The 19,338-nt window shown below is 34.6% G+C and overlaps 1 protein-coding gene across 2 annotated transcripts in view; it reads left to right on the top strand.

Moving 5' to 3' along the window:
* Positions 1–19,338, top strand: part of DopEcR (G-protein coupled receptor DopEcR) — a 237,690-nt gene that overhangs the window by 118,740 nt on the left and 99,612 nt on the right. Inside the window, exon 1 of one of the 2 annotated variants that reach the window (XM_067790810.1) lies at positions 14,224–14,245. The exons of the other annotated variant lie outside the window; for it this stretch is intronic. The gene's annotated coding sequence lies outside the window, so the exon portion shown is untranslated. Of the gene's footprint in view, positions 1–14,223; positions 14,246–19,338 lie in introns of those variants that run through there. 2 annotated transcript variants of the gene reach the window in all.

The raw sequence follows: 19,338 nt of genomic DNA, 5'->3' as shown, positions 1-19,338 counted from the left end.
ATCTTCACCAAATTTGGTACACAAGCTTATCTGGACCCAGAATAGATTGGCATTGAAAATGAGCGAAATCGGATGATAACCACGCCCACCTTTTATATATATAACATTTTGGAAAACACAAAAAACCTGACTATTTAGTAAATAATACACCTATAATGTTAAATTTGACGTGCGGACTGATATTGGGACTCTTGATAAAAATTGTGATAAAATCAATTTTACGAATATTATTTATCATAAATCAAAAATCGTTAAACATATCGTAACAAAATTCGGCAGAGAGGTTGCCTTAACTATAAGGGATGCTTTGAATGAAAATTAACGAAATCGGTTAAGGACCAAGCCCACTTTTATATAAAAGATTTTTAAAGGGGTCGTGGACAAATAAAATAAGCTCTATCTTTGCAAAAAAGAGCTTTATATCAATGGTATTTCATTTCCCAAGTGGATCTATAACAATAAATAGGAAAAACTTCAAATTTTGAAAAATGGCCGTGGCACCGCCCCATTTATGAATAAGCAATTTTCTATGTTTCGGGAGCCATAACTCGAAGAAAAATTAGTTCAGAATAGAAACATATGTATATATGTATGTATTATTGCACAGCGTTGTAACACTATTAAGCACACAAAACAAACAACAAAAGCATTTCAAGTGTACAGCTGGGTATGTAATGTTCGGTTTCACCCGAACTTAGATTTCCCTACTTGTTTTTATTTGAAAATATACGGGGTACCGCAAAACCAAATATTGGTGAAGCAAATAATATAGATACCCAATAAAAAAAGCTGCATCTAAACGAGTGAGATAACGTTGGGTCCTCAGTTAAATTTCGGGCACTGGTTCGAGATTATAAAAATGCGTTTGAGTAAGATCCCTTTGCAAGTCTTTCTAGTTTTGTTGTTGAATATTTAGTTTGCAATTTAGTAATGAAGAGATTTAGTGAAGTTTTAGTACTATGAACAATCTTAAAACAAAGCAGCGCTCATAAGTTCATTTGAAAATGTTAAATTCATATTTATATGTATAAAATAATATAAAGAATTCTATAATACTGAAATTTGTATATCGATGGCTTTGTGAGCAAACGCGCTAAATCGGCTTTTTTGAATTTTTCAGGAGTACAAAAACCCGTCTAAATTTGTTTACTGTAGCATTTTGTGAATCTAAAAATGAAATTTTCATATTCAATATGTCTTGTTTAGGTACCAATTAGCGGCATATTTCAAACCAAAGCCATTGCAAAATTATCAGCACTTTTCGAACTTAGCACACTTTCTATAAAGAATTTTTTCATTAATTTTTATGCTCAGCGTTTACATGTAGGCGGGTTTTATAAATTTGATTAGATAAAGGTTGTACGTAATGGCATACAAGAATCGAGATAGATATAGACTACCTTATATCAAATCGGAATTAATACCCTCCAAACCCCGTCCAACCTACACGAGGGGCGCATCCGCATGACGCACGGATTTAGTTTTTGTCGAGTTGTTGATAGGAGGAGGTTGGTTAAGCGCCGAGATCTCAAACTGCTCAACTACAGAATAAAAATCATCAGCTGAGTATTATATATATAACAGTTGAAAATTATACAGATAGTAAATTGTTAAATAAGTTAACGCTTTTAGCATATAGATATTTTTTTTTTATATATTTTTTTATTTTGTTACGAGTTAAGATAGGATAGGAGAGTTTTCCTTATAGTAAAAAGTGAATCCGTTATATCAAATGATTTCGAATGAGAGTTAAAATCATGACACAAACACCGAAAAGGTTCATTTAATTCGAAATTAGTTCTGCACTGCCTCAAAAGAAGAGGTTTGTAATGTCTTGACACTCGTGATGGGACATTGAAGAACTGAGCAAAGTTGAGATATATTTACAAAATTTGGTACACTGGCTTATCTGGACCCAAAAAAGATTCGTATAGAAAATTTGCGAAATCGCCCGACCTGTTTGATATCGGAAATTTCGAAAAATGAAAAAAATTCGATAATTCATTACAAGAGACCGACAAATGACTGGTGTGTTGAACTTATGAAAAAAAAAAAGTAATTTGGTAAAACTGGGCCCACATTTAGAGGCAGATAGTTTAAAAGCCGAAAACAAAAATTTGTTGCATTTTGCATGTTTAAATTCGGCACGCGGGTTGTTCTTGCTATTATACAAAAACTTTGTGAAAATTAACAGAATCTTTTGGTGACCATGTCCACTTAAAAAAACTCGAAAATTGGAAAAAAATGCGATAGAGCGATAATGTGTAATGACGAAAAATATTAATTTGTTAAAGTTTTTCGAAAATAGGCGTAACATCGCTCACATCTAGAAGAAAAAAGTTTAAAAGTTTTGCTGTAAACTAAAAGCCGTTGAAGATCTCATGTTGTAATTTGGCAATGCAAATGTTGCTTTTCTCATAAAAAAAAAAAAAAAAATGAACAAAAGTTTATAAAAACTGGTAAATACAAAACATTGCGAGAATTAATTGATTTATTGTCTTGTTTTCTTCCTTTAAGGATCAACTAGTTTAAATATGCCCGTTCCCGCTAGAAAAAGTTTAAAGAGATGAAGTGCAAACTCGTCGAACTACAAACAAAACAAAGGTGTGCACTTTCTTCACGTAACAGGCCCTATGTAATTTTCATTAACAATTAACTTCCGTGAAAAAACTTCTGATCTGTTTGTTTGCTGGGTTGGAGCTGTTTCGGTCGATACGTAAAGAGAAAAAACCAAGAGTTTTTACTTTTCTCTTCTATGCATTTCGACGCATCCGTGTCATCATCAGGAAGCAATAATTTAATTAGTTGTACAAACCCAATAACATCACAGGTCAAGACAATCGACAACTGATCTGTTTATTTAACCAACTTTTTGCGAAACTTTGTTAAACAATAGCTATGGGTTTAGCTTAGGTAATCAAGCGTGTTTCTTTTTACTTAAATACAAAAATTTTCTTTTAAATGAAATATAAAGCATGAGCTTCTTGGTACTTATTGTTTAAGATTTAACTGTTAGTCCCTTTTCTACAAAGGTAAATTTACAATGAAAGTATGAGAAGTGCTTCCATTTCATTTCGTTGGCAATTAACAACTCTAATACTATGTACAAACACACACCAAATTGGCAATTTATACCATTTGGGAAATTTATAACGCAATTTATCATATAATAAATTGTAATAATAAATTGCCAATTTAAAAAAAAATTCGTAATACATTGTTTCAAACTGCAAATGCAACCTTATAAAGTGTGTTTATTGAGTAGATTTAAACGTCAGTTACGCATGGCTCAACTATATGGTTGGCTCATCCATCAGCTGATTTTTTTCATTTCACTGGAGTAGGGATTGTCAAAAGAAGATGGCAAACTCAAAATGAAACCAAAACATTGAACACATTTTCATACAACACACAAAAATTTCAAAGTTTTATGTTTTCATTCCATTCTATTCGTCTAATACCAATACGCACATTTTGACAGTCTGAACAAAGCACATACCTTTGCTGTAGATATGAGCCAACCAGCTATCAAATTACAATTGTGTAAGCTAAATTGAGTTGTATGAACACCACTTAATTTAAATCGAAATTGCCTCAATTTAATTTATTGTTCTGTTTGAACATAGTATAAAGTGTAGGGCAATATATAAAAAGTTGAGTCAGAAGAAAATTAATTGGAGCAAAAAAGCAAATCAGCTGCTTACAGGTGAACATAGCACGTAATATTTTTTTCAATTTGAAATTTTCTCAGACGTAGCACATTTGCATAACAGTGCATAATAATGTGTAAAAATTATATTATAGCAACTTTCGTTTTGTAAAATGCTGGGTTTTTAGTTTTGCTACCTAACTGCATTGAAATGTCAATTTTCATAAAAAGTGGACCTAATAAGTTTGCTTACGAAGCCAGCGATAAAATTTTTTCAGCCCAGAAATTTTCGATTTATTTTTGGTTTTTTTTAGCTTTTTTTGTGCCATAAAGCTTTTTTTCTGAAAATGGTCTGGCAACACTGCTTGTTTCTCATCACAATGATCCGCTAGCATACTCTGGCTCTGATTAGTACAATTAGTATATTTACTGAGTCATGTTCGCTTTCTTTGTTCGATGCATTCGTCGTCATAAAAAAGTTTTGTTTATATTTTTCTCTGATCGACACGTTTGACAACATCGTGGCATGGGCCATAGTCAGTGCACGGACTTTGCCACTTTATTGGTAGATCTACCAACTTTTTAGCCCATTTTCATTTTCTACCACTTCTACCAACAAAGCCCAAAAATTTACCAACATTTCAATATATTCGCATTGAAACCAAATACTCCGATAATTAGGTAAACGTATTTAATTTGGCACACACCGGACACACCCAAATAACATTAAGGCCCGGTTTTTCAGTACAAGTTCAACTCAGTTTGTAAGTTAAACTACGCCTTAACTTATTCTGCAGTTTTTCAGTCTACTTCAACTGAAGTTTAAGCTGAGCTTAAGCGGCCGATCTGTCAGTTATTTGCGTTCGTTCGAAATGGCGTCGAATATACCCAACAAATATTTGGGTTTGAGCACCATAAGGGCTCATGTTGATAACTAGGCATACTTCTAAAATCTCAAGAGTCGTTTCGAAACAGTGGCTCAACTCGAGAATCATAGCATACTCAGAAAAAAGGGATTTTTTATAAAGCAAAAATGCTATTACTTAAGTTGCAAAAATTTAATTAACAACTTGTGGTTTTCTAACTGGACTCAAATGTAAGATTCATGAAAATAAAATGAAATATATAGGTATAACTGACTTATTTTGTTTTGTTGATTTTCCGACAGGGTTGATAAATGATGTATATTGGAAGGATTTTCCGTCATCCCTTGTTAAATTTGGTTTTGAGACAAACCGGTTTCGGCATTGTGCCATCATCAGTGTCGATTTTCGTTCTGATCTGTTGTTGTCGTTTGTCCTGTATTTATACATAGTTCGAAGGTATATGAGCAGGTATTGTCAAAATTGATGCTTGCGTGTATTTCGCTATGTTATGTGCTGTGTTTTCTCATTCAGAACCGAGGGTAGTTTTTAGTGATCGATTTGTGTGGCTGACTGGGGCAGGTAAAAAAAAGAGATTACAATAAAAAATTCGGAATCCAAACATTATACCCGAGTCTAACTTCACGAATCACATGGTCGCGAATGAATGTTCCCCAGCAAAAATCAATAAAACAGTTAGGGTTCTTCACATACAAGCAACAGGCCGACGTCTCAACGTACTCGAAAACAAGGAAATCTACAAACAGAAAACATTCGACGGTAAAATAATAAACGAACAGATAAACACAAGCTCTGACACAATATTCGAGCGTTTAAAACTAGTTTACAAGAAACAAAGTAATCACACAGGTACAACAGACAAACACACAACAACAAATTAACACAAAACAATTAACGCACGAAAACAACAAACCCACAAAGAAGGTCCAACGAATAAAATTACAAATTTTTACCTGCCCCAGTCAGCCACACAAATCGATCAGTAAAAACTACCCTCGGTTCTGAATGAGAAAACACAGCACATAACATAGCGAAATATACGCAAGCATCAATTTTGACAATACCTGCTCATATACGTACGAACTATAAATACAGGACAAACGACAACAACAGATCAGAACCAAAATCGACACTGATGATGGCACAATGCCGAAACCGGTTTGTCTCAAAACCAAATTTGACAAGGGATGACGGGAAATCGTTCCAATATATATGAAATATATATAATTTAAAAAATAAATAAATGTGACAAGATAAACTCCGAAGGGATTTTGCGCCGAGCTTCTCTTCCAATTTGCGTCGTGCTCCTTTTCACTTTTCCTGCAAATTGGCGGGACGGGACCTAATTGTTTTATGCCGACTCCGATTGCATCTGCAAAGCAGCAGAGATACACTCGGAGTGCTTGCCAAACACTGCCGAGGGGCGACTGCGCTCAGAAAAATTTTATACTAATTGAAAAACCTTGTTTCTTAAATTTTGATGTTGCTTTACACAGGGCGTGAATCCAGGATCTTCGATGTGGTGGGCGGAGCACACAACCATCACACCACGGCGGCCGCCTATATAATTTATTTTTGATTAATTACGCTTCATTACTGCTATAAACTAAGTCTTTTCTTCTCACAATAAACAGCTGTTGGTTTTGTGATACCACCTTTGAGATATTTTTTTCAACTCCACCTCGACTCGATATGCAATGTAGGATATCAACTGGAGAAATATGTTGAGTATTCATTTGAGAACTGTACATTTCTCAAAATCTCTCGAAATTAGGATAATAATTGGAAAATATTAATGACGTCGGAGGTCAACTCGAAAACTTTTGTATGAATTAAGCGTGAGTTGCCCATATTGCTTTAAATGTATGAAAACATTTATTTTTTTATTAATTTTAATTTTCCAAAATTTTTCGAAGGGGGAATTGGGGAATGAAGTTGGATATCAACTCGAGAATTATCTGGTTTAAGAATAATTAAAAAATGATGTTGAATATCACTTCCGGAACAAGATATATATTTCTCTGGAAAATTTTTTTTCCTTGTTTGCTGGGTAAACAAAATGCAGCTGTTGTCGTACCTACCAATTATCTAGATAATAAAAAAAACCAATGTTGCCGCACAAAAAAGCATACCCCAAAGGCGTCCTTAAACTGTGACTGAAAAACTGCTCAGTAGTTCAACTGGAGTTTAAATTTTACGAGAGTTTAAGCAAACTTAGTATAAGTTGAACTTAACCAACTACTGAAAAACTGGACCTAAGAGGTGACACTAACCAATCAAACCAATTGTGAAAAATGTGTGCCCAAATTCAAACAAGAAATAAATTTGTTTATGAAATAAATGTAGTAAATGAGCACGCAAATATTTTCCTGCGCTTTTTTCATAAGGTTTTCTGAATAATTTTGAACGAAAGTAGAACAAGTTTTATGTAAACGATAACATGCCGAAGTCGTTATTTCGTGGCAGTATTTTTGGTACCTACATTGGAAAATTGTTGTTGTAATTAGACGTTTCGGTAAATTTTCGTCAGTATTTCTAGCTCGAAATATAGCAAAAAAAAACAACTTTCATATAGGCATAAGCTCTGTAAATATATACTAATTTACATGTGTTTTCTTGTTTTGTTGACATGTTTTTTAAAGTGTTATTTCTGTGAAATGTGCTTTAATTATTTTACAATAAACTATGAATTTTTTGTACAAATATAAACTGTAGCTATTGTTTTCTTGGAAAAAAATCTACCAACTTCTACCACTATTTTAATTTTTCATCTACCAACATTTTCTTTTTAAAAGTCCGTGCACTGGCCATGGCCTCGAGAGTCATGTCATTTTATGTATAAAGAGAGTATATTGTTCTAAATAAAATAAACAAAATAATAAAATCGACTGGATTCATTCGTCTCCTGCCCTACCTGCTCCTTGACTTGATAATAGAGCGTCAGCTGCTTCATGTTTCTAAATGTTGTTGTTGTTTACTATATATGTATGAGTTCCCCATGTTGCTATTTTCCTTGCTTTGTTTGCTTGTGCTGATTTTTTTCTTGTCTGCTCGTTATGCTTTGTGCACAGATCATTTGGCTTGAGTGCCTTTTGTGTGTTGCTTCCATTTCAGGAGCTACATACTTCTACGTTCTGTTCCCGTCTTGTTTGTGCTGGACCGCTAATATGTTTGCGCAAATATTTTTTGTTTGTTTTGCTTTGGATGGCCATAGTTCTATATCACCTACATTTAAAAAATTCTTTCACGGTACGGTGGGAAAATGAAGACAGAACGATCCATCTCTTCTTATGAAGCAAGGATATAGTGGATCTACCTCTTGGCAACTACGTTACTTTTGGCAGCCATATTTTTCGATACAGTAAAGGACTTCGACTACTTAGAAATCAATTGGGGAGTTACTCTGACCAACAAGTTTTATCTTGGACTGAGTAGGCAACTGGGAAGGTAGGAACGAAAATCAAGCGCTACAAATCTCTTATCGTACCGTCCTGCGTTATCGCACAGAATCATGGACGCTGACAACCTGGTCTGAGATGGCTATGTAAGTAGTCGAGTGCAAAGATATTCCAAAAATTTAAGGACCTGAACTCAATGACAACAGGGAGTACCGCAGAAGCCACATTGTCACATTGACTAGCCCATGTTGAAACCAATTTTGGAAGAATAAGGTGGCCATCATCGGAAGCCTTTATGAATATACGTTATTTGGTTGATGTTATTTGCATCAGATACACAAACACACCGTCTCCGAGGGCTGTTAATATTCGGGTTAAAAAAGTAAATAGCGGTAGGTGATCAGTCGTGGGATCAATGTAAGAGGTTAAGCGTACGGCTAGTGGTAAGGCCAAAGCCAACCGGTCGATAAACCCTTTGTTAAGTGCGAATATTTGTACTTACGTATAATATATGATAAACAATTAAAGAAATTTACGTCCTCACCATAGGAGATTGTGTAGCGATGGAAAGTGATCACTTGCTTTATGTATGTATCTATAAATATGTATTTCATTTCTGTGCTAATCGTTATAAAAGCGTAGGTTTTTATGGGGGAGCGACACTAGATTCCTTAGAGTTTCAAAATGACACCACGTGGATAAAAGAACGAGGGACATTTGTACCAGGGTTCGACTACTGTAGGTGAGGTTGACAATGGGTTTGGAGAAACTTAGTTGCTACAATACTATGTTCGCCCTTAACGACGCCTTGAATCTCTTGATATTTCACACTAAATAAAAATTGTCTAGTCCTTGGTGCCATGTGTGAATAGGTTCTGTACTATAAACGAACAAATCGCTATGTTCATATCCAGAGATAATTACGAGTGAGCCACAGATCAAGTACACTCTGATTACACTGTGAGACTTCCAATTTCTGCTAATATAATCAAACAATAAATAATTTTTTGTGAAGTGTATTTATTATAAATAAAATTCAAAAAATAATAATACCACTTTCACACAGAAACTTAAATATTTTGTTTAGTGAAATAGTTAAATTTTAATTATCCGCAGGACAATTTGCTTCATTGACGAGCATCCGACAGCAGCTCCAAAAAAAATTACGATTTAAAAAAAAGAGTTAAAATGGATAGCACCTGTTTCCTTCCTCCTTAACTTCAATGATGATGCAAATAAAATACATGCGCAATTATTAATAGATGTTGCACCTAACCAAATATGTGCCATTTTTTTAAAGCCATATTATCTTTTGCTGCATTTGTTTTTTTTTTCGTAAATTATTTAAAATAATTTATATTTGATTATCATTTGCTACATTGACAATAAAATCCGAAACACGGAAGGAAAACGGTATTAATTTTTGATTGATGACTAATGATTTCTATAACCATCACTGTGAAATTCATATAAGACTTTTCATTGTAAACTACTGTATACTTCACCTATTTTCTCAACTGAAAGAGTGATAAAATGATAATAATGTCGCTCAATCTGGTTATCTCCTTCAGTATCCATATTTCACTTTTCGTCCACTAGATTTTTCCTTCTTAAACCCAAGGGTATTATACCTTTGATTGGATAACGGTAGTTTGTAATAGAATCGAGAGAGATATAGACTTGGATATATTAAAATCATTAGCAGCGAAAAATTTGAAACTTTTGCAAATACCATACGTTCTGTATGCGCCCTAACGTATGTATATAAGCAGTATATTTTGGATTTCATATCGTTTATTGTTCGTGATATATCTCCTTAAATGTATTCCTAATATATACATGAGATCACAGAGCTCGGTATGTATAATGTTCTGTTTCGGCCGAACTTAGACGCGTAAAAGTTTGAGTTTAAAGCGTGATATTCAGATAAAAAGGAAACGCTCAAAAAAATTGTTTTATTTCCCTTTGTAACACCTATATGACAGTGCTTTGTTTTGTCTTGGATTCCAATCTTTAAAAACTGCCGAAATTTTATCAGAACGTCAAATTACAATATCAATTTCGCCAAGGGAAAGCGAGACCAACATTCCCCCAATTAAACGATTTTGATATGTTAGGGTACAGCCACCAATTTTCATCGTCCGATGCCGGTTGTAATCGTCCGATAAAAATAAACACATGTATTTAGATGCACGTGTGTACATTTCAACCGATCATCGAATTGTTATCGGCCGTTTCTATTCTATTCCATCGTCTGATTCTGTTTGTTCGCCTTGATTTTAGTTGTATATTTGTAGACAAAATTTTTAAACTAAAAAGAAAATTTAAATTTTTCAGAAAAAATAAAGAAAAAATTTCCGAATTTAAAAAAAACCGGCGAAATACAAACTGGCGCGTTTGTTTTTAATGAATTAGGTTGTATTTTTTTGTAATTCGTTGGTTTTTCGAATACAGTTTACACACCTACACCGATACTGAAAATGTATGAGGAGGGTGGGCGACAAAAAATTTAAGAAAAAGTACAGGAAAAACGCCAAATACACGAAACTAAACTAGTGTCATATATGTAGGTATAAGCCAAAGTTGAAGTTTTTTGAAAATATTTTTTTAGATCTTTTATTGTTTGCTTTCTTTCATTCAAGATGCAGTCAGCGTACATGAATTGAATGTAAGGGTTTATTGGGTATTTCTTCAGCATTTTTTCAATGGTCCGAGAAATGCTCAAGATATACTTGCCTGCAGCAATCTTCCTGTAAGAAATTTCATAAAGAAAACGAATAATAAAAAAGTAAAATACTTATTTTCATACATGTAAAAAAATTTAAGTTTTTCTTGCAAGAGGAGAATAAAAATATGTATTGAGCATTTTCCTGGAATAATCTTCAAAGCTGAGGTTAGTTGGGTATAAAACGACTCCACACTATGTTGTAGTTTAATCATAACAACAATTATAAAGCCTCACAAATTCATTATCTCTTAATTCCATGTAATACAACACATTTCAAAACGTACATACATACATATGTAACAAACCAGCATCTTCGCTCTCCACCTAATTGGTGCCACAAGAAACAAAGCGATTTGGGTTATCAACACTTATCGCACTTGCACATTTTAGCTGCCACCACTCACCGCACCAACTATAACAACAACAAAATGTAATGAAAAAGTGTTGATCACATGTGTCATGTTGCATGCAACATTAACTACACCACAAGGGGCTAATGCCAACAACAACACATAAAAAATAGTTAGCCAATAAGTGTGAATGTGTGTTTGTATGTGCATACTAATGCACGCAGCGGAGTAGAAGGCCTGGCAAAGTTGACATAGTCATAACGCCATAGTCATAACCATATTTTTACTTATCCATATCAAATTCCACAAATACTAAGTCTCTTAGTTAAACCGTATCCAAAACAACAAATTAAATATCCAAAAAGTTAATGAATTCACCAAATGGCGAAAAACTAGAAACCAATTGGTTGTTATGGTATGGGTTTGGCTAGAGCGTTATGGTATGTCACCATTGACTAACAATGTTGATTTCCATAAGGTTGGTTGGATCAGCTGTTTTATACGGATACGGATATGTGAACTTTGCCAGGGCTTTAAACAAAGTAGCCAATGCTTTATTTAAAGCAGCAATTAGACTGGGGTGATGATGATGATGCATCCAGTCGATTACTCCCGAATGGTTTGGTTAAATATATGTATGTATTTATGTGTGTGTAAATATGTTTGAATATTAATGTAGGCAAGCTTCCAGAATATTGATTTATAACTATTTCTAAGAGAGTAATCAGGACATATATTCAATATCGCATAGATGAAAATAAATGCAAGCGGGGTTTGATCCTTTCATGTTGCGCTGGACGCGTTAGAAACTTGTTTACTAGCACCCGGTATATAAATTAGCTTGCAAGAATTTTACACCTGCATACATTAATTTCCAGGTCGTAGCCAATCTCTTTACATTAGAGTCACAAACACATAAATGTGCACACAACCATACATATTTACGAAAGGTTTACGCCGATCACTTCAAAAAGCTTTATTGTCCCTCATTCACTTACTCCAGAAAGGCTTCGAACCTAGCCCCGGTCTTTGGAATTGGTACTGCTGCGTCTGCTGAAAAGAAAGGGAGATACATATAATGGTCATACTTTTGTCTGTATATCTCGTACAAATCGTAGTTTCACCTGGAGTTAACTCCTAATAATCGTCGCGAACACAATTTCTTTAAATAATTTGTAGCTCCTTGGCGGTCACGCACAAAGGCGACTTACGGTTGCTATTAATGGTCTATTAATACTCATGACTCTCGTGGCACAGGACGCCTCCAGTTTTTTCGGCTGTTTTTAAGAGCTATAATTTCCGATATGCGAACAGTAGCAATCCCGACCACCACTCGCTACCACGCCTCCTGACCCTCACACCATATGCCAGCACAGAAGCTATAGGACTGCGACTTTGATCTCATACATTCGTCGACGTCACCTTTCTAGAACCTCTAGGTGTAGCCCCGAAGACTTTATAACGGATGTTTTACACCAGAGAAAGACGTTGAAACGTTAGGGAGTGACTATTCGGCCAAGATGTCGCCCTCGAAATCATAAGCAGTCTACGTGGATGGCATTGCGTAACTCATCGTGAAAATCGTATAATCCTTGGTGCATCTACATAATTAAAATTTTATAAGGACCCTGGATAAAATTTTTAAAATGTGGACCAAAGTTCGCAGACGTTTGTGTTCACAACATTGATTTCAACAGTCTTCGTTAAATCAAAACGATATTTTAGAATGAAAGTCATTGTGTTTCCGCGTAGCTTCAGTTTTCAGACTAGTTCAACTGTCCACTGCATTAGGGTAGTATCACACACGGTCATTAGTTCGACTGTCTTGGGAAAGCTTTTGCTTCACCACTTTGAGTGTTCTTACGAAGGACAAAGCCTCACCTGGTAAATATATGTGCCTACGTATTCACATTTGTAAAAGGAGCCGTAACGTGTAGGTGATATTTAAACTTGGTTGATAGGCTATAATCAATGTGATTCACTCCAAGGGACTGGTTTTGGATAAGGCCGCCTACTTTAGCAAATGTTAAAGCGGGAGACTTGGGTGTTGAAGGATGAAGTGTGAAAATCAAAATTAACCTTTCACTATTGTATAGTTTCGCAAATAAACAACAGATCTTTGAATGTAAGCCCAAATGATTTGTCAAACCCTTCTCATATGTACATATATCCTCAACTTAAGTATGAAATAAGAAATATTTCAAAGGAATGTTAATGTCCCTAGAATATACAAAAGGATTTTGCATCACTGATTTCGCTTATTCTCTCAGCCAATCGCAATATAAAATTCCTTAAAAAATCGGCACCTTTTTTGGGTGATTTGCTTTTTTTTTAACATCTTGAGGACAATTTGAAAACATGTTCGCCTTGGGTCATTTTATTAATTGTTAATTATTAATTTTTTGGAAAAAAAAATGCAAAGTGAAAAAAAATTTATTATATAACTTTTCTTTTAGAGTTTTGTTTTAATAACTTGGTGAATTGGGTGATGCAAAGTCAGTGTTAAGCTGACATCGAAAGCGCCTGTTTTTTTAAATAACTTTTGAACAGTTAGAAATAGTTAAATTTCGCAATTAGTTTCTTATAACTGGCACAGATGCGCATCCGTTGATACCACTTTCGGCCATATCCGCCCAATTTTCGACAGTCTTAAACGAGTAGAAAATATAGTAACGCCCAGCACCCGCCACGTCGATATTTTTGACACGGCGGCGGCGTGCCAAAAACGACAAAACTCGGAGGCGGCGGCTATCTCTAATATATACATACTACATACGAAGGAAGCAAAAAAACTACCTTCAAAGTCGCATCACGTGAAGATGTTCCTCAATAAACCTAAAGGAATGTTTACTTATAATTACTTACCGTTTTAAATAATACTTTGTTTAGAAATTTTGATTTAAACCTAAGGGGAAGGTTCCATATAATTTTAGTTAATTGTCAATCTTCGCCAAAATTATTTTGTAATTTCAATGAATGGCAAGAGTTCAACCGTTTGGTAAAAACATTTACTATATTCGATTTAATATTTGCTGCACTAAATATATTTTTCAGCCTAAGTGTAACAAACTGGGTGAATTGGCCGACCTTAAATCTTTGGCATGCCTGTCTGTATTTTATCTAAAATTTGTTTATAAAGAAGATTTTATGACCTAATGAACATTTTTTTGTTTTTTTGTCATCTAGAACAACATAACAAAATAAAGTGCACCCTAATACATACAATTGGCATTCAGGTGAGCAGTAGTACAATAGTCGTTGGGTCTTTAACTATCTTCCTTTACTGGGAGCTTGTACATGCGGTGTTATAGATAAAACGGCATGAATTTTCATACATTTGCCTACAACTTTGGCAGAACAGCATCATCATCAACCGTTACATCTTAAGGTTGTTAAGTTGAGGTAATCCCGTATTACAGCATCTTGCTGTTTAATGCTTTACAAAGAGATAGGTACATACCTGGAATATAAATTCTTTACTGCAAGTTTGTTTTTCTTTTTTGTTTTTGATTGCCAATGCTTCTGACCAAATGTGGCGACTACTAGAATGACAAGAACAACCAAATAAGAATCAATGACAGGTACACGTAGAAGGAACTGCAAGTCAATACAATGGTGTAAGTATACCAAGCAAAAGATTGTGCGACTACTCGGATATTAATTCGTTTTAGACTAGTAAAAAAATTTGTTAAAAAGCTTAAGTGATAACTTATTTAATATGCAAAGAAGAAATTGGGATAAAGTTTACAACAACTAAGGCATGGCGTGGCTGAGTGAATCGTTGGAGTGCGGGTTCAAATCCCACTCCCGGGAGAAAAGGCTTTGAAGAGATTTACAAGGTATAATCGAAACAGCTGTCGCCTTGTCCGTCCTGATGTCACGTTGTTTAAATTTTTCCCAAATTATTAAATAAACTATAAATTAAAAATTGCTTCAAATAAATGTTTTCATATATTTAAAGCAATAAGGGCAACCCCCGCTTAACTTAAGTGATAACTTTAATCACGAAATACATTCCAATTTGACCAAATACTGACCACACATGATTCCGAAAAGACACAAAGACCCGAAGAAAATCACGACTATAAATAAACATTAGTTTTATTTAATTTTTTAGAATTCATATGCTTAACACCGGTTAATAATAACACAGTAAAACTTGAGACTCAAGAGGTTGATACGCGCAATACAAAGCTCCCCAAAGCCTTCGGGGAGTTTCCTTATCACTACAGCAACAACAGTACAACAAAATTAATAATAATCATGGTATTTTTCATAAAATGGGTTTCGTACAGATCACTTTCCCTGAACATACTGATATCCAGCACGCTTGTATTATTTTATTATTTGCGCTTAAAGATTAGGAGGTAGCCAGAAATCTTTGGTCAAGTTGTAAAAGTCTGTAAGAATTACAACTTTGTTAAAAAATATTGCTCCCTGCACAAAGACTACCCAAAACCTTCGGAGAGTGTTTTTATCGCTGCTAGGAAAAGAATAAGACGAACCAATACACACGTTTTTTTCTCAATTATAGTCATACTCAATAAAAAAACTTTCTGCTAAGTTGAAAAGCACATACGCGATGTCACTTCCATTATATAAGAAAAAATTTCCGTACGAGCAAAAGATGACTTGTCCGACAGTACCCATAGGAGAGCAAAGAGAATCTGTCTGACAGTATCCGCAGGGGTGCAAAGAGAGCGCGTCGAACAGTAGCCAAAGGGGAACAAAGAGGAATTATCGAATAGTACAAAAAGGATCTGTCCAACAGTACCCGTAGGGGTAGAAAGAGGACCTGTCCGACACTACCCGTGCAGGTATGAACAGGTACAATTGGTCTCTCCATAGGACATGCTCAAACAAATGGGATCACTCCAACCCATATAAAGAGATCAGAACTGGGTATAGTATATTCCTTTGCGACTCATCCCGGATAAATCCTAGACTAATCGCATTTTAAGCAGGCCAATTGCAAACCTGTATCAAGAAAGTATTTCGAACAGTTATTTGATTATTGCATTGTCTTTGCTGCATATCATATTATCACTCCAATTATGTTTTACAGCTTGTCATCGGTGTAAATAAAAACTCAAATTAACGATTATTTGTTGTGTTTCCAAACAACATTTTTATTTATTTTTTTTTTTTATTCAAATCTTTGTAATGAAGTGCGCCCACGTAAAACATGAAGTTTGGATGAGAATGCCGAAATACAGTTGACCTGCTCAAAGTTATACTAATCATCTTCCCATAACGCCTTCTCCTCGCTTCAATTATACATTAACAAATTATTTTAGCCAATTAATTAAAAAGGTAGCCGCTGAAGTGGCTAAATAACGATCAACCATTTGCAGGCACTTCCAATTGTATGTAATACATTCCCAGCAGGAAAAGAAGCCAATTACAAGCTAACTAGAAGTTGGTTTCCCATAAACCAACGGTTTATTTTCTGCAAAAAAAAAGACAACAACTTGTGTATAGCAGTGATCGAAACATTGTGAGAGGTGGTTACCTGCGCATTAATTATCAGTTAACATCTAATCAACTATTTAATTTAAAACAACTAAGAATATTCTGCCGTCCATGGCATAAAGACAATAAAATGCACTTCCCGCATTTTAAGAATTTTGATCTGCGATTACAATTTACTCATTAAATAAGTAAATACTCATTTAAAATTCAGAATGAAAGATAAAACAAGGTCTTAATTTTGAAGTTTACTTTAAAAATCTTAAATATCAAAAATAAAAAGTTTACTTTTACTATGGACGGCATATTCTTGTTATATCTTAATATATAAAAAACACGTGTCACAACATTTTCGGCCGCGATGGACTACTAAACTACTGAACAGATTTTGAATTTGTTTTGCACCCCGTGTGTAGTTTGATCTAACTTGAGACATAGGATTGGTTATATCTCAGTTTATAGTCGCAATATTATTTTATTGCAAATTTTTTTATTTGTAATAATAAAATGTTAGGTATACGCAGTGGTGCACCTCTTTTCAGTTGGTATGGATATGTTTGTGCACGTGCTTATTTAACTTTACATAAATATATATATATATATATATATATATATGTATATAGCACATCACCAGGGCTGGCGAGAGGGGGGGGGACCGGGGTTTCTGAGGGGGCCGCGATTTGAGGTACTAAGACATCTTTTTTTTAATTGAGGAGAGTCTTTAGTTGTTCCATGTGCAATTTTTAAGCCGAATTTCAAAAGTAACGAATATCTGTATTTCGTTTTAATATTATAGTGAAGTGTGAAAAATAAAAATCTATATATATTAAAAGAAAGGCTAAAATGTGTGTTAGTTGGTCGCCGGTGTTTAAAGAGGTGCGTCGTTCGATTTTGTTCAAACATACCTATTTACATACGTCCTATTCGATTTGCCTGAAATTTGGTATATAAATTTGCATATATTAGTAATATTAGTATTTACGATCCTTTTTTCCGGGAAGTAGACCAGAGACGGACAGGGACTGAGACTCGGAGTGGCACTGGGACTGGGACTGGCAATAAGGGATGAAGAAGAATGAGAAGAACTTTGGAGAAGAGAAAAGAGAGAAGGAGACTGAGAAAGAGATGAGAATGAGACGAAGATGGAGATAGATGAAGCGAAAAAGACGGAGGGGGGGAGTGAATAAAAGGATTAGGAAAAAGTGAATAGGGCGGGAGGGCAGAGTTAGACGGAAAAAGCTCATTAAAATGTATGCAGATAGGCCAAATTTAGGGCAGAACAACGTCTGCCGGGTCTTCTATTATATGTATAAGAATTATCCCGAATCGCCACGCATCATGTCCAAACCAATCACATATGTATACGAGTCTTCTTATTCTGGAGTCATAAATGTATAGGAGACGAAACATTTATTTGCAACTTTTCAAAAACTGCCAGAAGCAAAATAAAAACTATCTGAAAAGACAATACTTCCATACATATATTAAAATAATTTTTTTCCCAAATCTCATCAGCTGGTTTTATTTTTTTCATTTCACTGGTATAGGGATTGCCAAAAGGGGAGGGGAAAACGCAAAATGTAACCAACACATTGACAATTATTTATTGCCGTGGTGGTCAATTTTTAATGACAAAAATTAGTTTCACATCACTTTAAGTTATTTTATAGTAAATGCATCTAATTTAGCGCATTATTTTCCGACAACACAAAAGAATTGCAAAGTTTATTGTTTTCTCTCCATTTCATTCGCCTAACACCAACACGCTGATTTCGACAATCTGAACAAAGGTATGTTGTTGGTGTAGAGATGAGCCAATCAGGACAGAAACTTAATGGAGTCACAATTTCGTCTAATGAAATAATTGTTTTGCCTTTGCACACAGCGCCATTTGCTTCATTAACGAACATCTGTCAGCAACCCCAAAAAAAATATTTATTTTTGAATTTTCTGGTGTTTTTCTATTTTTCGTAAATTATTGAAAGTAATTTATTTTTTATTGTCATTTGTTGCATTGACAATAAAACCCGAAACACCAAGCAAAGCCGATAAGACCTTTCCCTCAATTAGGCATTGTATATGGAAGATTGAGTTCAATAAAGGCTTTAATGTGTTTATTTCGACTAGAATTTTATCAATTTCCAGGTGACAGTGGTTACCATGGCAATCTCGCTTCCCACGGCAGCCGGTTCTTCGTACCGGAGCGACTCGGGATTTTTTTTCCCGGCCAAGGGCTGTCATTTCAGTGTAACCCCATTTAATTTGTTGCGTCCCTTCCCCCATGGCAAGCTTGCATGGCTTTTCAACCAGTTAATAACCGACTTAATGTAGTTAATTAGAAGTGAGCTATTACTATTTTAACAATTTATAACTATTTTCTGCAGGGTCTGTACATGCATACATATGATTATATTTACAAAAAGTAAACCTGCAAACTAACAAGATAGACTGCAGAGCACGTAACTTCCAAAAGAGCTTAACCGAAAAAAATATAATTTTAAAGTTGATGCATTTTTATTCTTCAAAATACTTAGGCAGTTCACAAGATCTCATATTCGTCATATGTGCCATGTTTCAATCATATTTTATATTGAAAACGATGGAAACAATTTAAAACCTAAAACTTAACAACGCCTACGAGACTCTTAGGAACAGCACAATTATGAAATTTATAAAAATTGTAGTTATGTTCAACTTTTTATTCAAAACTTCTTAAAAGTTTATGGTAAAACTTTGCACTTTAGGCAGCTGATGCATTTGGTCCCCGGTTAAAAGTTTCAGCCTAAATTTGAAACTTTTTCGTTCTATGACCAAACCAAATTTCGATTCAATTTAAGATTATACCGTTTCTCGTGAAAAT

This window comes from Eurosta solidaginis, chromosome 5, assembly GCF_040869045.1.
Source record: "Eurosta solidaginis isolate ZX-2024a chromosome 5, ASM4086904v1, whole genome shotgun sequence".
In the NCBI taxonomy this organism is placed as follows: domain Eukaryota; kingdom Metazoa; phylum Arthropoda; class Insecta; order Diptera; family Tephritidae; genus Eurosta; species Eurosta solidaginis.
Note: the sequence above shows the minus strand (reverse complement) of the source record. Positions and strands in the feature narration are given on the sequence as shown.